The sequence below is a fragment of the Calonectris borealis genome, chromosome 8 (genome assembly GCF_964195595.1).
Source record: "Calonectris borealis chromosome 8, bCalBor7.hap1.2, whole genome shotgun sequence".
In the NCBI taxonomy this organism is placed as follows: Eukaryota; Metazoa; Chordata; class Aves; order Procellariiformes; family Procellariidae; genus Calonectris; species Calonectris borealis.
Genome location: NC_134319.1, coordinates 23,988,700 through 24,011,820, shown reverse-complemented (window position 1 = coordinate 24,011,820; position 23,121 = coordinate 23,988,700).

Genomic DNA, 23,121 nt, shown 5'->3' with positions numbered 1-23,121 from the left:
GGCGAATAACCAGGTAAAGTGATAATGGTTCATTTTAAATCCTTATTTTTGTTTGCTCTTCTGTTGGAGCACCATCGCTTGGTTCAGCTTGGAAATTACACCAATGTTCATGAGCTTTCTCACCTCAGTGCAGGGCTTTAAACTAGGATCTATGGGGGGAAGATTATAAGAATCTGCAAGTAAGTGGGATTGCCCCTGGACCAGGACTAAAAATTAGAAGTTTTATATTCTTTTTTATGACAAGCTCAAAGAAGAGACAGAGAATGATAGTTGGTCCATCTTCAGATCAGCTTTGATATCTTTGTTAGACCTTTAGAAAGTAGACAATATTTGGTTTTATGGAGTAATTTATGTGAGAGGTATACTAATACATGAGGACTTATTCAGCAAAGACAAACCTTGAAGAAAAAAAAGAGGCCTGCAAGGAAAGAGGCATTGCTCTGTGTATCAAATATGCATATGTCTGTTGTAAGGCAGAGATCAAGGAGGACAAAAAAACCTGTGAAAGTGATCTTTGGGTCGACAGCTAAAAAGAAGAGCAATGTGGTGGTTCACTGTGAACTGCCAAACCGGAAAGATCAGGGTGAAGATTTTGGTGAGCAGTGGACAGAGTAACCCAAGGAGCATGATGGTGTGATAAGGGGGAGGTTTAACTGGCTGAGCTGGGAAGAGTATATTAAGGTTACAAACCAATCCGATTCTTTAAATCAAATGGTGTCTCTTCTTTTACTTCACAAGAGAGAAGAAAGATTTAGAGAGATACTTTTGTAGATTTGATTGTACCTGCTAGATAAGTTCTGGCTGATTAATATTAAAGTTGGAGGTAGTTTGGATGAGGACAGCAGAGCAATGATAGAGTCTGTGATCTCTGGAAAGGTTCTTAACTTTCAGAGCAGAAACAACTTGGTCCTCCCAAGCAAACAAGAAACTCCAAAATGTACACTAAAGGAACTAAGATATTTTGCAAAGATAGTTTTCAACTGCCACAGAGAACTCTTAAATTACTTTTCCTGAAAGGCTGGTCCAATTGAAAAAGCAGTTACAATGATGTAGGAGATCTTTCAAGGAAAATAATTTCAGGATAATCTAGGGAAACACAATGTAGGTGAAGTTACTACAGGTGCAAAACTGGTTGGAAATCCATATCCAGAGAGCCGCTTGGTGGTCCAGAGTCAAAATGGAAGACGATGTTAAACAGGGCTGTTCAGTTATTTGTCTTGGGTCTGATTCTTTTCTGTGTGCATTTATTTAGTTTTTAATGAATGAGCTAGAGGACAGAATGGTGTGCCAGCTTTTTAAATCTGGAGCACATCTGGGAGAGAATTTGGATGTGTTGGAAGATGGAAATAGAATCCAAAAATTATCTTGAAAAATTGGAGAAATACTGTAAAAAAGATGGATGAAGTCTGGTGGTTATGTTCTGTGGGAGTGAAAGCAGGAGCAGGAACAGCTGTCCACCAAGAAGTTCTGCAGGAAGCGATCATGGGCTTCCAGTGGATCATGAGCTGAACATAGCTCTAGTTTGTCTAAAAGGCAAACTTGCTGCTTTTGCTGTGGTTGGAAAGAATTGTCATAAGCAGTCTAGGGAAACAAGATCCAGATAAGGCTGTGAAACTGGTATAAGCAGAAATGCACCCTGCCAGATGTATGCGGTAATCTTTCTGAGTTACTAAGCAAGTCTCAGCTGCAGTGCGGTTGTTTGCACGCTGCAATTCAAGATAGACGCAGACAAAAAGGGAGATACTACACAAGAGAAAAGAGAACTATTTGGTATATAGAAATACAAGTTTTAGAAAGAAAAATAGAATGAATTGGGAAAGAGAAGACTGAAGAGGGACATATTTTCAAAGATAAAAAATGCTGCTGCGAAGCGGAAGGGAATGATCCATTCTCCATGTCCACAGTGAATAGGACAGGAAATAATCATCTTACATTGTAGCAAGAAAGACTGACATTAGGCATGGGGATGAATCCTGTTAGGACATCAAAACTAGACAGTTTTGATGTGGGAAATTATTGCCTTTGTAGATTGTGGAATTTCAGTGATGGAGGCTTTCAGAACAGAAACTTGTCAGGATTGATGGTGGGGGCTAGCAGGACAGTAGGTGACTGCTTAAGATGTCTTCCAGGCATCTTTTTTTAAATGTTCCTTTATGTTTTTATGATTCTATAAAAGAAAGCACAAAAAATCAAAACGAAGAGGTTTTGCAAGGCCCAAGCTATCCCGTTTCATTGCTTTTCGGTGTTCCAATCTGTTACATGCTAAGTTACCGGGTAGTCTGATTTTACTGAGTTGGTGCTGTAGCTCTTAGTGACGGAAATGGAACCTCATAAATTTTTTTCATTCACATTTGTCCTAAGAGTCAACGTTGCTATAATGACTACTTTTCTTTACACAAGGAATCTTGGAATCGGAAACTTTGAATTTACTTTACAGTGTTTCTATACTTCCTTTATACATAGATTCAGGAGTAGGATAAGAACTTGCCACATCCAGTTTGCGATATTAACCATTGTGTAGCTTAAGTATCTGGGATTTATATATATCTGCTCAGGTTTTTTAGGATTTGGATGTTCTAAAAGTGACTTATATTCTCCCATCTCTGGTCCATTTCTAGCTTAGCAACATGGTTTGTTTTTTTTTTTTTTTTGTTGAGCATTATGATAGAAGGCTATGGAAAACACTGATTTGAGCTGATTAAATGATTATATGAATCTGATATATTTGCTAATCAATTTCAGTTGAAGAATACATCATTGGACAATAAGTCTGCCAAATGAATTCAAAAGATTGACAAAATCTTTTTATACAAACTAGTGATGTTAAATGTGTAACTGTTATCTGGTATGGAGGAAATCTATGTCTAGCAGAACAGTAAATCCACATTTTTATGGAAGGATTATTTCATAAAAGCAGCAGGTCTTGATCTTTATGACATTTTATTCTCCCATGATTTTCAAATCAACATTTAATTTGAATTTGCTAAATATTTTTTAGTATTTTTATTCATTCAAAACATGCATGCTTCTATGTTCTTATGGAAGCAGAAATGCATTCATCATAAATGATACAGAGTTTTGAGCCTATTTTAACAGAAATATCCACAGTATACAGCCATTTAAAAACAAATCTGCAAAACATTGTTTTGCAATCAAAATGAAATACAAATGCTGAATATAGACACAATATTTCAAATATGACAGATTATACTTTCCATTCTCAGTTGCTAACATTATTGTTATGAGTTGTCATGTGTGGCTGAGCTCTCAGTAATTCTGAATCCTTGTCATGGAGCATACAATTTCTGCAATGTGCTTCTGCATTTAGAGAAGTTGAGTAACAAAATTGAGAGTTGGTTTCTTGATTCCTTTTATGTTCTTTAAATACTGGAAATGATCAGAAGTTGATTAAAGTTAAGGTTCTCTCTATTCAGTAGATCTGGAGCAGGGTGAACTATAAAATTATGAGGAGGGAATACATGTCCAGAGAGACAGAGTTTAAAAGACAGAAAAACTTCAGTTTCTGTGGACAATGCTTGGAGAGGGAGGAAGGGGAGGGTTTTTCCTCACTAATCCGGAGTCTAGTTTGCTGCTAGAGGCTTATCCACACCCTCATATCTCAGGTATTTGTTACTAGCAATTAGGATGGTTTTACTTCATTTTCTAAAGCAGGCAAGGACAATTTGGAATAAAGCTGGGACTTACCCTCCTGGAGCCAGTCACAGTTTTAAGTCATAGAGTGCAAACTCTGGTTTACTCTGTGTGCCTTTTAGGATCAGGTGAGTGCAGCTCAACCAGTTGCTGACCACAGACAACACTTTAAAAATCAAAGTACTGATAACCAAATTTAGATTAGAGCAACTATTATGAAAACACTTCTAGGTTTGCAGAGGTATTTCTGGCAGTCTTGACACAATGCAATAATATTTTACTTTTGTGCACATGAGGTTGTTTGGTGGGTCTTTTGGGGTTCTGTTTTTTCATATTTTTTTCCAATGTTACTGATCAGACAGTAAGTTTGACTGTGTCAGGCTTTCACCGGCTATAATCTACCTGCATTTAACAAAACTACTCCTAGTTTCCATTGCTATGAGTAGAGAGACAATCAGATCTAGTTTGTTTATATTTATTCATTCTTTAAAGTGAATTTATATTTTAAAGGAATTGCACAGTTGGGATTAATTTAAATGACCAGTGGACATTGGTGTTGCCTCTGCCAAAGACAGGAGTAGGCATATTTCTCTGGCTGTTTAAATAAAGGCAACTCTAGGTCCAGAAGTTCTTAATAGGCCAGTTTTGGAAGCTTGCCTCATGTCTCTATTCCCCCTAAGTTTTATTTTGATTTTAGTATCCATAAGTAGCCATTGATTTTTTCTAACCTAATTTCCTCCCTGATGTATTTAATATCAAGCCAGATCTGCCATCCATCTACAAATCACCCTGATTTTACAAGCCAGCTCTGCCATCCATCTACAAATCACAATGACTTTAGTCAGGAAATTAGAAGCAGGCTTAATTTTTTTTGGAAAGTAAAAGATTCTGAAACCACTTACTTCAGCCCTCTCTCATGACTCAACTTGTGATTCTGTTTGTTGCAGTTCCTGGCTCATGGACTTTATCAAGGTATAACATGCAGCATATTGTAGCTGACTCAAATTCTGGCAATCATCAGAATGGTTGTGTGTGTTTTTTCCTTTTAAAGAAAAATAATCTTGATTTTTTTTTTTTTTAATAATTCTAGACATATGCATTTTAATGACAAGACAAAGAGAATTAAAATCTATTGCACTAGAAGAAGGAAGCATATAGTATAAAAACAGTATCTCTTTACCAAAGAACCTTGACTATTTAAAATTAATTGCTACTAATTAATTACTGTGATTATGTCCTGAATTTCCTTGATACGATAAACTCCATCATCAAAACCTTTTTTTGTCAAAGTCACTCCCAGAATATATTTCCAGAAGTAAAATTGAAGTCTTAGTAAGAATTAAAATATTCAAGTTCAATCATCTTAATTTCTGACAGATTTTAAAGATGATTCAAAAACATCATGATTTTTCCTGTTAAGCTAATGCCAAAGGCATGGCTCCCCATGTGTTTCAGCCATAGAAGAATGGTTCTTCACCTTTGTCTTTAGCTGCTGCTGTGAGAAGAAATGTATGGAAATCAGTATTTGGGAACTTACGTGGACTCATTGTGCCATAGAATTCAGTAGCAATGTCTGTATTTCAAATACTGTGTGAGTTTTGATCAATGTTTAAGATCAGCACACTAGAATTATGTTGTTGTTATTATATATTGAATATATAATATTACACATTGTATATATCATTATTATGAATATTCTATCTCATGTACTCGTACTTCAGTTTCATATAACAGTATATTTTTATGCTACTTTAGGGGTGGTAAGACCAGAGACCTATTTTTAGAAGAGGTAGGTATGCACCCAGCTGGATTTTCTAAAGCACCTGAAAAAGAGCAAAGTTTTACCTTTGGCACTGTGTCAAATTTCTTGATTTTGGAACTCTTGTAGGGGATATCTTCATATGTTTTAAATCACATAGGATAGTACATTCTAAGGGACAGATTCTGTTTGTGGAGTTATTGCTGAAGGGGCACCTTCCTCTACAAATAGCTCATCTGTACCTTACTCAGCATGGTGTCCTGCAGTGTTCACCCACTGAATTCAATAGGTGTAACTCCCAAGAACTTCACAGAGCTACAGGTTGTCAGAAGAGAATTATCTTGAAATTCTGCACAAAGATTAAAGCATAGTAGACTAAACTGTAGACTTTTTAGTTTATTATCAAAAAAACCCTCTAAATAAGAAGTCATGAAAGCTCAAAGTCTGAAAAACTGGCTGTGTCTGAGACATTAAGGGTCAAGAAAGGTACCACTTGAAAAGAGCTAAGACTTACTGAGCAAACACCGGATCTAGGTACCTGGAGTACATGAGCATCAATAGTAGGCATTACATGGTAATGTCTTTTTGTGGTGCAAATCAGCTGTAGCAGGCAGCTTTTCTCTTTGGGCTGTTGTCCTTTCAGTGTTTTTCCTGAATGACCAAATATTCTTGCTACTTGTTTTATGAGATCATTGCATATATTCAAGAAGATAATTTCTTCCTCGTAGGTATAACTTACTTGTACATACCTTATAAACTAATCTAAAGACGTCCTATGGAGATATTTACAAAGATAACTCAGTTTAGTTGTATTTTTGACAGATTTCTTGTAATGTATCATTTATAGTGAAAGGAGAATTCATCTGATAGAAAAAGAAACCTAATGCTCTACAAAGTGTGCTTTGCTGCCAAAAACTTCATGCATATGGACTGGCTCTGTATTTTGACAGTGTGTGAGGGGAATACCAGATGTCAACTAATCAATGTATACAGAAGCTCCAAGAACGCATATTTACCAATAAGAAGTTACACATTTTTTTCTGTAAGCTGCTGGAATGAGCTATTCAACAACTACTGGGGTTATGACTGGGGCTGTAACTTGAACTGAAAGGGAGAAGATACTACTGGAGAGAGAAGTCTTGTCTCTCTTCTCGATGGGAACAGAAAGTCTCAGGGAATGTGATAAGGACATTGCAAATGCATCAAGTGAAGGTTTAAAATGTTGTTATAAATCATAACATAAAAAGTCAGTCATGTACAACACCTCAGGATTTATAGATCAGAAGTATAAATTTTAAGCAAGTTAAAACTTTGCTATATAAGTAACAGAACAGTGGACTTCAAATCAGTTGGCTCTACAGCGAAAAGGTTGAAGATTTTAAATATTTAGCAAGAGGTACCTTTTAACCTTCACTCCCCCTGGGAAGCAGCCTAAACTCTATCCAAATCATTAAATTAATCCTTAGTGGCCTCTGTAAAATCAAAATTTCATTTCTTTAGCATGCAAATGATACTATTAACGTTTGAAAATATACAGCACAAAAAAATCATCCACCTGTCTAGTTAGGTCTGGTCTGAAATCCAGCATAGTTACATTATAGACACATAACATAAGAAGTAATTTAAAATTTATTATTGCAATTAGATGGCAACAACTAGCTTTATTCGAAGGATAAAAAGATTAGTCTTTTTTTGGAAAGCATATGTGGATGCACTGTAAACTGAGTGATATAATGGGGGGGAAAAGTATATTCCTATGAAAGATTTTAGTATCACTTTGATTCTGCAGTAAATTTTGGGACTGCCTCTTTTAATGCAGTTCAGATGGGTCAGCTTCAGATCAGTGCTGCTGAGCGCTTCCCTCTCTTAGAGGACTTGGTGCCAAGGGAGACCTGACGATTACCCTGGTTCCCACGTAAGTACCCTGGTTCACCTTCACAGCTTCTTCCTAGGGTTTTCAGTGGCAGCAGCTTGGTGAGAGGGTCCCAGAGGCTCTCCACACACGCTATGGGAGGAAACCACCTACTATCCGTGGCTGTGTTAAACTGCTTTTTTTTTAAGCTGTCTGTGAGTGCATCTCAGTAAAGTGCCCTGTGCTGGTGCACCTGATGTCTGTGCATAGGGGGTCTGCTTGGCTGGTGCTGCAGCACCTCGTTGTCCCAATGTACCCCACGGCCTGGGTGCTCCTGGTGCCTTGCTCATGCTCCCCACCCATCCTGCAGCACTGGAGCTCACCTGCACACCTCGCAGGGCTGGTTACCGAAAGGATATGAGACTTGGTGAAGGGCAGCGCTGGGGTGTCCACCACTTTCCTGTCCAAGCCTGGGTGACCACCTGAGGCCGAGCCTGGAGCACTACCAAATTCAGCAGCCAGAAACACATAGGCCTGGGCCAGTGACATGACCTGGGAAGAGAAGCTGAACAGTCCTTGCAGCTGATGCTTCTCTTCTGGGTGCCAAATCAACAGGCAAATGCACGCCATCGTGTTACGCACATGCATAACAGCCTCCTGGCTGTTGCCTTTGTTTCAGGAGACACGGGTGGCTGAGGGATGGCCTTGGCCAGGGGATGCTCTCAGCCCAGTTATCAGCAGGGAAGTGGCAGCAAGGGGCTGGGAACCTGCAGCTCCTGTGAGGACACGCTGAGGGTCCGTGCAGTCTGCTGAAATGGGGGAGAGCGCCTGGAACCAGCCCAGAGCCATGAAACTCTGGTAGAGAGCGCTGTTCACAACCCCCTTCTGCTTCTATTCTGCTTGGTCCCTGGTCACTTTGGCCTTTCTCTATTCAGTCCAGTCCAGCCACTTTGGCTCTTCTCTATCTAAAAATATATTTTAAAAACATCTTGCTATTCTGAATTTAGAAGCTTTTCGGTCATCTGCTGTAAAGGCAGAAAGTCCAGCAGGTCTAATTGAAATCTTGGGCCAAGCTGCAGTCCTGTCACAAACTGTCAGGTCCTTAAGCTTTCACACGGTTAAAATGAGCAAAGATGCTGATGTGAGTAATTAAAGGACGTGTAGGGGATGCTACTGCTAAGTAACCTGAAAGATATCTCTCATTAAATGGGTTTATGTCCTGTTTTTGAAACAGCCCCCGTATTTTGGGAAGCTTTGGTTCAAATGCAGACAGCCTGTGATTAGTCTTTTGCTGCTTAATGAACTAGAAAAAGGCCTAATGGAGTTACTGTTAAACTAAATCAAAAGACTGTAATTGCTTCAAGAGGGGTTGGAGTTTAAATATTTCAATACTTCATGATTTTAGAGAAGTACTGTTTAGATTAGAATCAGACATCTTTGTGCTGTATTTTTGCATGCTAACTTTCCTTCAAATATTTACAATGCTTTCAAGATAAGGTGAACCAGACTATGGTCGAAAAATAAACAAGACCATCCAAAAAACAAATGCTTGTTACAGTTGATTGCTGTCTTTGTTCCATTTTATGTGAGCAATATTTTAACATCTTGTAAAGCACTAGTACTAATACTTCAAAATATTTAGCTCAGTAATCAAATCTGCTAGTGTTTCTTCATTTATAGATGCTGATAACAATATCTTTTTCTTCTTTCTTGTCACAAAAGTAATATCAAATCCTACAGTAGCCTAGAGCACTGTGAGCTGGAGAGGAGCAAAGAAGGAATGGCTGGACAAGAAAGTGTTCTGGTGCTCTCCAGCCTATACCCAACTTCTTACAGACCACAACTATGAGGTCACAGCTGATGTAATTGTGAATGTGTTTGTGATGGCTCTCCCACTTTCTATGCTGAGATGATCTCAACACTGGGGAGAGAGAATTTTTAACTAAGCAGTTACTTGTATAATAATATTTTTAGAGTAAGTTTTAGAGAGTCGTATTGGCAGCTGGGTGGAAATGACTTGGCTATTATTTTACCACATAAATCCTTTATAAAGACCTGAGAAAAATGTTCTTAGTTCTGTTCCCCAACAAAGTATTCTTAAATAAAAGATAGTTATAGCGGCTTTGGTCTCAAATGTGCATGCGCAGGTAAGCTCAATATTGCTTTGGTAAGCATATCTGTGAATGAATATACAGGTCTGAAAAATATGTAGTTGCCAGAGCTGAGCAACCTAAATCGTAAAAGTACTTTCCTGCTGGAAAGTAGGCGCTTCTTATTGATGAAAATTATTGGAATTACATTTCTGATTTATTGACAAATTAAGAAAAGCAAACATATATTTGGTCACACTGTTTTTTTAAAATAGCTTTCTTTTACTCGTAACCAGGGATCAATGAAAGTCCCAGAAAAAATTACAACTATTGTACTTACAGCAGAGAGGTTTTTTAAGTTCATCCTTTCCAGAAAGCAAGCAAGAAAGCAACATGTTTCTTACATTTATTGCGGCTATGAAATGATCTTTAAAATATGATATGTTGTAGTATGCCAGCAAGTCATATGTTAATAAAAGACTTTGAAAAATTTATAATATTTGGATGTGAGGAAAAAATATTAATTTAGTTTAAAGATTTACAGAAAGCAATCCTCTTGTTGATGTCTGATCCCAGATTTTACTGCGTTATTGAGATACTATTCAAAATATATGCTTGTGTATATTCCCTTAATCTTCAGGTTAAAAGTAAGAAGGCCACTGTTATGACAAAGGTCTGGTAATTACGGTTTTTGCCCTATAGGATTGCATTGACTGCTTGCTTATTTTTTTTTCTAATGATGTAATGCTGTTTGACAAGTTTCACAACTTTTTGAACAATCACACCAAGCTCTTCAGGGCGCTTTTTTTTTTTCCTGCTGAGGCTGATTAGTGACTGCAGACAGTTGAGCAACTGCTGAGAGAAGACACAGTGATAGTTGCCCTATGAATGTTTACATCTCTGGCCTTATGCTGACATTTGTTTACAGTTTGACTAAATTTCAAGATAAATTATATCGGGGAGGAGGGGAACTAACAAAACCCTGCAATGACTTTGGAAAATGTTCCTTGATTTAACATTTAATAAATGAGCATTTGTAAGAGGCAGTTAAGTTTTGCTTATGGTAAGCAGAGTTGCTTAATTCAAACACAACTTCCATCAGACATGGCTAGGCCAACAGCAGCGCCAGGTCTCTGTGAGAATAAAAATCCACTTTGAGATGGGTAGAATGCTGCTTCTCTGTCGTGGATTGGATAGATACAAAACAGAATAGAGAATATATAGATTGCATACAATATAATGGCGGAGGTGGGAAGATGACCATCAGTGAACTAAGAGGTTCCAGGCAGAACTTTGAGCTTCTTGTTTGTGCTTTTCCCCATCCTCCTCTTGGGGCAAATCTTTCTATAGGGAGAAGGGATTTAAGAACATCCAAGGAAAGCAAATGAAATTCACTATCTGTGATATCACATGGTTCTCACCAAATGATTTTCCTTGAAGTTACAACTGTTCATTGGGAAGAACTAGTTTTGGGAATCCTGAAGTTATCATTAAGGAAGCAGATAAAAAGAGGAATTTCTCTTAATTTTTGTATAGCTAGTACAGAGATAGAGCATACAACTCCATGATTAAATTTAAAGCATTGAACTGGTTCGATATAAAGCCAGTTTATAAATTTCAACAATATTTCCATAGTTGCTAAGCAAATAGGAAATTCAAGTGAATTTGAAAAGAATGTCAGCATTCTGTTGTGGAAATAAATGGAAACAAGCTTCTTTTTTATGTTAATTTCAATTTTCTATGTCTGCAGAAGCCTTTTTAAAATTTCCATAAAGAGAGACAAGATGGTAATTTATAATGAAAGAAATTGAATGGAAAAAAATTTTGTGATGAGAATTTTGAACATTAAGGAGAAATCTTCACATTCAAGGTCTCATTCTATAAAGTGCTGACTTTGCCATGTTTTATTGAAGCATGGGGCAACATATGTCCCTGAATTTCATACCCTTATGTATCTAGGGTAATCATCCTCCCACTTATTGCTTAACAGTTTGCCAGAGCTACTATGCTTTATGTGAATAAAGCTCATACTAATAACCCTACTAAATATATTGTGATGGCAGTTGCTATCCATGTGAATAACTTTTGTATAACTTGGCCTTTTTCTAACACTTTTACAGTTAGTATGGAATATGTCAGAGCACCAGGAGGTCATATTAGTATTTTCGAGAGACATTATTGTGAATATTAATTCATACTAACCCATGGTGCCTTGGTCACTACCTGGGGAGGGGATGGCTGCAGCAATGCCTCACAGTCCACACCTGTTCGTGGATGTGTGAAGGTTACTCTCTTGCTGGGTGCAGACTGATGGGAAATTGTTAAGGGCATTTTGATTTCCTCTTGATTTTTCACAACAGGGTAAATGGGATTAAAGAGTCATAACTTGTAGAATTTTTCTGCTGAACTAATAAACTAATACCTAACAGATCACCATCCTGCATATCTACTAGTACTATAAGTCAGATAGCCTGTAGGCAACGTAAGTCATTTTCAAGTGTGCAACTGTCTGTGTGTTATGGTGATGAACACATAACAAGGATCAACAACTTTTGGGTTTGGGTTCTGTCTCAGCCACATTTTTTTTAAGGTTATTTTCCAAGGAAATAAACCAGACTTTGTACATTAAATTTCATCATTAGTGAAATTGTTTAGTGAATTAGTGAAATATTTATCTGAATCAAAAATTTTAGTACTATAGTAAATCAATTATATGTGAATTACAAAAGTATAGGAATATTATTACCCACAAATGTAATAAGAGACTATAGAATGGGTAGGTGTTGGTAGAACAGCAAGACAGTCTTATGAGTTAAGATTTCAATTTCAAGGTATTTAGAAATTAAAAAGATATTCTCTTTTATATTTCCCTGACAATAATTTTCATAGGAAGCACAATGATAAGTGTTTTTGTAAGAATAATATTAATTACTTAAAAGAGCCTGGTTACTTACTAGACCCTCCAATCATTCTTTCTAGTTTACACAGTCTATTACTCTAGAGGGTGAAATCCAGAAATTCGCACTCAATATTTATGCAGTCTCAATTGAAATAAAATTCCCAGCAGCTTCAGTAGGACTACCTAAACCAATTTCAGAATAAGCGCTTCAGAATCTGGACCCTAGTGGAAATATGTAATCTGAATTTAAAAAGAATTGCTCTGAGTATACAGAAAGCTATAATATTCAGCAGCTGAAGAAGAGAATTCACAGCATCCTAGGTTTTAAATTATTAATTCCTATGAATTTGTTATCCTCTACTTTCCTTCAAAACTTTTCACTATGAAAGAAATTGTCCTTGTTGGTGTGGGGTTGCTGTCAGTCAGACTTGCAGTGCTCTTCCTCCAGCTAAAGAAGCAGTGTGGTCTGGTTACTCTTTGCTAACTCTTCTTATGCTATACAACCCCAGTGGACCCCAGGTTAGCTATAATTTATTATAGTAGATGAAGCAATCACCCAGGAATTCTTGTGAATTAACACAGAGCCAAGGCTCTCATGCTCACCTCAGGTGAAGATTGTTTTGACTACAACCAGACTTTAAATGAGCTACCTGAATAGCTAAAATGATGATAAATATTATTGGGCCATATGATAATGCTTCTATATTTATTGACACCTGCAATATTTCATGTTTATTTAAAGGTAGTATTCAATATTTGATCTTAAATAAGACTAAGCAAGCAGAGAGTTGTGTAATAAATGTATATGCACACTTTGTCACCATTCTTTGACCTTCTGTGTCTTCTACGTTTTCAAGCAGCACTGATTTGAATTTGGCTAGAAGAATGTTCCTTTGTGTGAACTACTTTTTTTCACAGTAGTGTAAAATAAGATCAGATTAATGTGAAATTTCCTGGCTTTTTTGAGTTTCTTTGACTGTGACAGCATTCGCTGTGGGCAGTACAGCTCTGGTCCAACTAGGTGACAGACCTTCATATTTATATAGAGCCCTATCTGGGTCACCAAACTATAGATTTGATCAAATTATGATATCCAAAGGATATCTACTCTTTCCCTGCTGCCTTATTGAAACATGTTCTCTTTTAGGGCAGTTGCCTCATGAAGGTCCAGCCTTTCTCCAAATGGGGGATGAGAAATGTTATTAAGACAAATCAAGTTTGCAAACATTGCTGCTTGATGATTTATGTAGTATGTTGTTTTTACTTTCTGAAAGTTTCTAGATATTTCAGTGCTGGAACAAGGGAGTAATTCAGAGTATATTAAGTGATTAAAAAAATCAAAATGATCACAGAAAATTTTATTTAATCAAATATTGTGCAAGAAAAACTACTGAATATGGTAATGCTCTCATCTTCCATTGTATATCCTTTGTTCAGGTTGTACAATACAATACAAAAGTACTGAATTTTATATTAATATGGGATGGAATGGGTGATAAAATAAAGTGCAGTAGTGAATATTATCAGTATTCGGCACTTAGAAACCAATATATTTTGATTAAGCATAGAGGTCACTTAACATATTTCTGTTTCCCACCTCTATGAGCATAACTCAGCATATTCTTTTTTCATCCAAACTCATTCTCACAAATTCAGAATCCCAAGTCCTAAAAACTTGGGATTTAATTGGTTCAGATTTTTGTCTAGAGAAATAAGTCTTGCAAAAACTTGCATTACAAAGAACCTAGTGGAAGAATAAGTGAGAAAATGGACACAATGGTAGGATGAGCGCAGCCTATGCATATTTGTTTAAGAATTTGGGTCTAAAACGTGTTGCTGAAAATAACAAACTTTAAAGTGAATGTGTTGTATTATTCAGGGAACCATATGGTGCTAACACCTTTACCGCTTGGATCAGTCTACCACTCTGACTAACAAGTAAGGAAAAGGAACTTGATCGTTTGAAGTCAGTGAGAGGTCTACTACTGAGTTTGATCAGAAAAATATATGACTGATATTTTCACAAAACTTCTGTATTTTGAAAGGTGCCTTGCTGAGACTTGACATCTTCAAAAATTTATATATACTTAGATAAGTAAAAAATTATAAACATATGAGAGAATGAAAAGAAAAAACACACAAAACTAGAATAGTCTCTAAGGGCATGAGCAAAAATGCCTTTATTTATAGCTAGTGATTATGGTTTATCTTTTGGTGCTCTTAGTAGTTCTTTCAATCCCCTTGGTCTTAAGTGGTATCAGTAATACAATATATTATCATCCCCCACACATTAGGAAGCTGTAAAAAGTAACTGCCTTTTCTACACTTTTTCTAATAAACTTAAATTAAAAGTGTTCTTCATTCCTAAGTACAAATAAAATAGGGGAAAATACGTTTTTAAAAGAAAGTAATTTTTCAAAATTGGTTGTTAAATTGAATTTCCTCTTTCCTATAGTTAGCAGAAAAAAAAATGGATTAGACTATGTAGATTTCTCTTTTGGCAGCACAGGGAATCCTCCATAATGACTTAATGAGCAGTCTCAGTCTCTTGTGACATGAGGTCATTCCTTCCTAAGACCCATCTTGTCCTGTACTGAAGCCAATTAAGAAACCTTTAAAGGATAAAAGTGAAGCACCAGGAATGGAATATGGCTGATCATTTTTCATTAGCTACTTCTCTGCTGTATGGAACAACATCATGTAATGACCAAAAACTGCCTAAAGCCTCTCATGTAGGCAATGTAAATGTAAATGTTACAGAATCAAAGTTGTTATACTGAGGGAGAATTTGATCCAAAATGGGAAGATACAGAATGAATTCTTACAATCATACTTTTCTTTTTCATCCATAGATGGCCTGACAGTATTTTCAAATTCCTCCCACCAACCTACCAAATCACAGCATGGGGTTACTCAATGTCTCCTTTGCATGAAATGTTTTACCACATGCAAACTTTCATCTTGCCTCTTAGTGTGCTTTTGTGTTCTGATATGCTTACTTTCAAAGGTGTAGGCATTTTGCTAACATATTAAACTACAAGGAAACTTAATCATGTAAATGACAAAGTTCAGAGTCACGGGTAATCCTCTGTCTAATGGCACATTTCTTACCAGTGCATAGTTTTGATGATGATAGGAATTGTTTTTATCATATTACACCCTGCAAATTCAGAGCAGTGAAAAGTCACTTGTATAGGTTGTAATTATAATGGATTTTTTCTCCTCATGGATTAGAGCCAGATTGAATTATAATGTTTCTCTGATTTCTTTTCTGTGCATTAGGAATGGAGGAAGGTCAGATGTATCCAATAATGTTTTCTCTGTGGAAAGAAGGTACCACAGAGTGAATTGCAGATGCAAATGAGTGACACCAAAAACCTTTTCATCCTGACTCATAGCTCCAGTGTTAATAGCTATTATCCTCGGACTAGTAGTTTACCGTTAGCGTCAAAATGACCTGACATGTTGAAGCGGTATGAAATATGATCAGCTGATAATGAAGATTACTGCTTGTCTACAAGGTTTCTTGCTCTAACTGTATTAATAATTCCTTTGAATGAAAGTGATTTTGTCAGAGGTAAACGGTTTGAGTGTAGATGTTTAATGGGACGTAGAAGGAGATGTGGCTGTTCCAGTGCACTAGAGTACCAGTTTTGGAACTTTCTTGATTAGTTTGATTACTTTGAAATCCCAGCTGATCAAATTAATTCCAAACTAATTGTAATTATTAGCAGTATTTCTGCTGATTTCAATAATCTCACCAAGAAGTATTTAAAAAAAACCAAAAAAAACCCCGCCAAACAAACAAACAAAACCCAACCAAAACAAAAAAACAAACAAAACTTGCACAAAGAAGAGACCATATTGTTTGAAAAGACTTGAAAGGAAACCTCAATATTCATTAAATAAAAATTACGGTAAGGTATTTCATAATTTTTCTCTTTTCTTGGTTCAATATTTATTTCATAACTTTTCTGCTGAAAGACTCAAACTTAGAATTTCCTTACTATATAATGCCTAGTTAAATATTACTTCATACCAGTCACATTTTTATTTTATTCAAATTTTATTCTTATATTCTAGCAGATAAATATAAAATATTGCTACTTGCTTTCATTAGGCTAAAATATTTCCTGGGGATATCCCAGTTCAGATTGGATTGGTGTATTTCAGTTCATTTTAGTAGTATTACAGAAACCCTCCTTAGGCCTTCCTCCCCTGTACCCTACAACCTTCTCAAACTAAACTTCTCTAACCTTGGCAAAGACACAGGATTTTTAAATAGAATTTAAACGAATTATAGAAAACATTAAATATGATTTCAGATTTTTTCCCCATTAGTTTGTATTAGATAAATAAAAGAGGCCCTGTATCTCGCATCAAACCAAACCCCTATACTTTCATCTGAGCCCACAGCAAAGGAAAATGTCACATGCTGAGCAACTTTTTATGCTCATGGTAATCTCACTGTGACAGATTTACTTTAATCTGTCAATGATTCATGTTTGACACAGACTTGAATTACTGTTAGGGGAATTAAAAGAATAGGCAAACCTTTTCTCTTTAAACTCAGAATGCAAAACAGACAGGGAGTTGAATACCTCTAGCCAAGACAATTAATATATCAAAGAATGTTCCTTAGGCTAGAGCCAAAGATCAGGCCCTCTTGCCATGAGGGAGAGGAATTTATTTGGAAAAAAAATATAAATAAAGGAAAACTAAACTAAAAATGACACTTTCCCCTCTTTCTCAAGAATGGGAACTGCAGTAAAAGATGACTAGGTTTACATACAATGGACATAACCAGACTGAGACATGATAGATGAATGCATAGGCAATTTCTGTAGCAATAATTAAACACATCAAAGAAGCCAGGCAAACACCACAGAGGTGTGTCTTTTTTCATATAAAGAATCTGGAAACAGCAACTTGGTGCCTGGCGAAGGGTCAAAGGAAAAAGTGACCAGAAGAAGAGAGAGGATGATTTCTTTAAGTCTAAGATTTTGGCTTCCACTCAGTGTCGTTATGTATAATTGATCCAGTGTCTACTGAGGTAAGTGGAAAAACTCCCATTGACTTGAATGCTGCTGATGCAGTAATGGTCTGGCCAGATTTGTGACATGCCCCTCTATAAGGGATAATGTTGGAAGCTTCATTGGTTTCAGATCTACTTCATCTGAAATCATTTAGTCACTGTAAGGGTCTGTGTTGAATACCACCAACGTTTAGATGGTTACTCTTGCTTCTAGGTCTGGGAGGCTGCAACTGTGCAGTATTGATTTAAGTATGTGTCTCCCAGTCAGGGAACTCGTTTTCAGATTAGTACTGTATTAATTTTTCCTTTTAACTAGGTAGAACCAAGAACACGATTATACTATTATCAGCATGGTTATAAATGTGCTCCATAAACCTGGCACACGAAACTGGTCTGCCTGGTCATCGGGAAGCTCTTGCGTGGGTGAATATTCACTGAGCTAAATCCTAAAGAATGCTTGTTGAGTTGGACAAATCTCCAAATGAAGCCTAGGGCATATTTCCCTTGACTAACCACTGCTGAATTTAGTCTGTTTTGCTTTGGAGAAATATTGATTTGGCAATATTTATACAAGGGCTCAATTAATTAAAATTTGAGAAAAAAGCAATACCTGTCCCCCATTTTTTTTTACTAGAAAAAGTGTTATGATTTCCAGAAGCCAATTATTGTGTTAACTCTTTTGTTTACCTATTTTCATGTCAAGTTTAAAAGAATAGCGCATACTGGAGTTAGGAAACCTCAGCGTTGGCATGAGGTAAGGTACACTAGCATTACATTTCTGCACCAATCAGAACTAATAAGTTCAAAAACACATCAGCTAAGGTTATTGTACCCTTGACTTGAAATGTAAAGGTTAATGCAGAAACAATCACTTAACACTGTTAAACCTCTTCCTTGTCAAATCACATATCACTAATGAGTTTTTGACTGCAAGTTTGGCTATGTAAATTGTCAGATTTCTTCTGCCTTCGTGCAGTATGAACACACATTGTTATGGTAAGTTCTGCGCTTTAGGTTAAATAAATGCATATAATTTTCCTTTTTACTAAAAAATAACTGCTAATAAATCAAAAAGAAAACACAAGCAAACATTGGAAGAAGATGGAATATTTGAACTACTACATGCAAAATAATTATTCAGCACTGCAGACTAGTCTTTTGGAAAGCCTTAAATAATATATGCAGAGAGATTAGAAATCCCTGGCAAGGAAGTTTTGAATTTTGTCCTATATATGCCCCTCCCCAATATTTTCTTTGAAGCTTGCTCGAATTTATAGCATGGCATATCTTTTCACCTAATTCAAAATGTTTTTTTTACATCAAAAACTGTAGCCAAGCCAATACTTTTCCTTAAACTGGTTGTTCAAAGGGCAAATAAATGTTAAATTTTTTTGTTTAAAAATATACTGCTTCATGTTAGTCAAGGTGCAAGACTTTTTTTTTTCTTTTTTTTCTTTTTACTTTTTTCTTTTTTTCCTCTTTTTTTTTTTATTTTTTCTTTTTTTCCCCCTTCTTCTTTAAAGAAAACCAACCCAGAATGTGTACATTGAGAAATTTCAAATGACCCTTTTGTGAAGTAGTTTTGGAAATAATCATCTGTCCTTATAACGTATTTTTTTTTAAAAGATAGCAGTATCTCTGTATTTCTTCTATTGTTACATTCAGTGAAAATATTTTTTGCTCTAAAAAATAATAAAAGAAACAGATATTTTTCTTTAGGAAATGGATAGCCATCCACTGGTTAAAAATCCAGCAATTCTTAATTGGAAAGTACTAGAGAATGACACAAACTTTTTGTGTTACAAAATTCTTCAGCTGAATTACAAAATATATGAAGAAAAGTGCAGAATGATCAAGGGTTAGAAAGAAAACTAGAAAACAAAGGTATAAAGACATACTATATTAAGCCCTGAGGCAGTGCACCTTATTTATACAACAGAGAATGTCTACAGAATAAGCAACCAGCACAACAGAGGTATGACTAATAGATAGGTATGAATCAGTAGATTTGTATTATTCTCACGTATCCCTCTGCCCAAAAAAAGAGAAAATGAAAGAAACCCCCTCCTGAGCTCTATCACCCATTCATCCTTTTCAAATCTGATGCTCACAGTTATGATAGTTAAATTTTAGCTTTGGGCAACCCAGGGTACTAATATTACATGACCTCTTCCAAACTAAATCATGCCTCATGATTCATTTGCTTTTCCTTTCTTATTTTTTTCTTTTGGAGGAAACTGTATCCAGGGTCTCTCTATATCAAAATAATAATAATAAAAATAAAAATAAAAAACCCCAACAAAATAAACATCTAGAACCTCTATTTTGTTGCAGTCTAAACCTAAAGGGTTAGAGCATAAGTTTCCATGTCATGGGATCTGGATTATTTCTAGCTCATAGTCTTCCTGCTTCAATTTAGTTGCATGGTAGAGGTATTTTCTAAATATCAGGTTTGTAACTACCCTTGAGTGCCAATAAATCAATATCTAATTGCAGTGCTGTTAAATCAATTGACTAATTTGTCTTTAAGGCTTTCATAGAGAGGCAACTACGAAGAATGGAAAGCACCATCTCTGCCATGATAAAACACCCCCAGCCAAAACAGGTTTACAGGAGCTCTAGGTGGCAGACAAATCAGCATTCCAGCAAGTGGCTTTGTCTCCAAAAATATCTCAGATATTTTATCACTAATATTCAACGTAAGTTCAGATCTAGCTTCTTCGCAAATGTAGTACTTGTGGATTACTTGGAGGTATGTGTATGGGTTTGAGCTTTTCACCATTAAAAAAAAAAAAACAACCCAAACATTTGTATTTCTTGTGCTAAAAGATATTGCCATAACCACTTTGTGCATCTATGGCCTTAAATGTTCTTTTCTGTGCAGCTGAGGTTTGATAAAGACTCCAGTGATTCGTAGGTCTTGTCCTGGATCTTGTACAAGAGCACGTTAACCTTGGTGGAATATGTTAAAAGAACAGGGTCTTGACCTTGCAAACATTACTGCATGTGTCAAGCTTCCCCTGCGGGACTCCCTGCATCTCCCTTGGATACTATCTGAAACCATATATGGGAGTATTGATTTTGCAGGGGGAATAATGTTAGGATACAAATCATATTCTGCTAATTATTTTGCCTTTTCAATGTAATACAAAAGCACCGCAATCTACTTTCAGCTGTGATTGGAGTTAAAAGATGAGTACAGCCGGCTTGTATAAAGTATTGTTGCTTTTACCCAACCTCCCTCTATTTAAATATTCTTATTTTGCCTCTGTAATTAATGGCAATGTGTTTTTCTCATGTTTTATACCTACAGTTGGTCAACGACAGAAACAAATGCCATATGTGATGAACCTGAAATGAAAGTAGGTGGGAGCAAATTTGCCAAGAGTCTTATTCCAGTTGACAGGTCTGCCTCTTGTGGCATTAATAATGCTTCAAGAGTGTTGATATAAATCAAGATACAGTCAGAAGCAAGCCATGGACAGGATGGGGAACCATCAGCTCTGCTGTTTTAGTATCCCCAGAGCTGACGGTAAGACTGCAGCTTTCAGCTGTGAGTACGTTCCTCTCTATCCTGGAAACTTGTACAACAATCATGTTCCACATCTGCCTGTATATGATGAATCACATCGGGCATCCCCAGGGCTAAATCAGCAAACTTGATTTAAAATTCGATCCAAAATCCCGTGGTTTTAAAAAAAGTCTTTTCATTGACTTTGGTGGGCTCCATCTCAGCGTGTCACTGGCACTTACTTCTCTGGCTACTTTTATGCCTTGGGAGGCCCGCATTTCTGGAGCACTTTGAAATCAAAATACCACCTTGATCCTCCAGCCCTTATATAAGAAAGCACATATTAAGCTTCCACAAATAAGATTGTAGCTGGGAATCTTTCAGAGTTTATATGCAACTTAAGTTGGTTATAGGCCTTATGCTGCTTCTGCAAGCAAGGACAAATATTAGCTCCTCTGGGTGCTGCAGAGCCTCTCTCTTGTCTTTTGTCGTTGGTGAAGTGCTCAGTCTAAGAGATTAGTAAAGAACAGGGCAATCTACAAGCTGCATAATGGAGAGGAATGAGACTGGGGCCAAAGTGAGTGCTAGAAGTACTGTGCTAGAGTCCCTGCTTGATGATGAGGTGCCTTTTGGAAGTGAAGGGCGTTTCCTTTCCTGTATGTAGCATTCTGTTCCTAAAATATGTATTTTAACACCTGCAGCTGCTGATTCTGCTTTTCTTATGTCCCATGGTAAAGACAGCAAACACCAGAGGATAATATTCTGGCAGAAACTACTCTGCCTGCACTTTTTCCTCCATGAAAGATGCATGAAGGTCAAAAGATTTCAAGGGAGGTTTTGTGGACAAGAGAGCTGCTATATTCCTGTAGTGGAAGATGAATGCCACAGTAGCATATGAGAAATTGGTATTGTTTCATTTCTTTGTGCATGTTCTTGCAGAGGCTTTGTTTTCCACTAGCATGGGGGGTTCTCTCCTGGCAGAGAAACTTTTGTAACTCTAAAGCCATTTGTCCCTCTGAACCAGCAGTCAAACTTGGGTCCTCTAACCTTCTACCCAGTCCCTCTCTCTGCACTGCTGCTCCTTCTTTCTCACTGGTCTCAGTCTGTTTCCTCACTTAAGCCCCCTTGTAAAGGGCTCTTCCTTCCTCTTCTCCCTTTCCTGACAGCTTCTATTCCTGAAAGCTGTGTACAAACTGTTTCCTGACACCTGCATCAGCCCTTTCTTTGCCTTGCTAAATGTACAGCCTCCATTACAGCATTATGTAGTCTCTAAGCAAAGGCATAATCTTTTCAATTAACAGTGAAATTTGCTATAAATTCTACAGGAGTAATTCCCTCTTTGATGTACCTGATGTCAGCATCAGTTAGATCTGTGTACCAAACAGGGACATTGCTCCAGATCTGAACACCAAGGATACTAAACGGATGGAAAGAATGCCCTCTAGACCTTGAACTTCCCAGGAAACCCTCGTTTACTTCCATCAGGGTATTGAGAAAAGGAAATTAAATGGCTTAACATCTGTACTCTCTTTACTGAGCTGTAGTTGCTAAGTTTAATGCAGAATTTATGCCTAACAATAAATCAGCTGTGCAGCATGTTGAGCTTCTGATTATAAGAAGATAGGACAATAACCAATAAGACATGAAGCCACATCTCCAACAATGTAATAGGACTGAAATAGAAAAAAAAAAAACAAATCCCTCTATCCGTGAGGAAAATAGATCTTGTGGAGACCTTGAAATTCCATTTGGCCATTCTACAGTAAGGCAAGAGAAGCATCTCTTACTGTATCTTTCTGGACAAGATTTCTGATCACAACTATTACAGAATGCTGAAACTCTATGACAGGGAAACTTCTATCCACATCTGTGTCTGCCATGATGGTAAACATTTGAAATATTGCCCTCAAACACTTCCCTGGTTTGTATACTTTAGTATATTTTTCTGACATTAATAGACTTAAACGTCATGTTTTTGAGATGTGGGCAAGTTTCTCCTACATTCTTGGATTCCAACCAAGTTCCCCTCAATCTTGGTTTACCTTCAGCAGGTCCTTATGTTTCCAGAGAACAGATGATGCCAATTTGAAAAGGGTTTAGCCTCATCTGAAGTTCTGTATCAAACTATGCCTTCCTTTGTTCCCCTAACAATTGCTTCCCCCCTCACTTGAAATGAAAGAAGAATTTATGACTTATTATTACACATATTATACTGCTAAATTGTCTTTTTCATACAAACTGTCTTCGAACATTTTGCTATTTATTTTATAAATTTCCTTTTTTTTTCTTTAAATGTAAATAAATCCCCCCCAACAATATCAGAT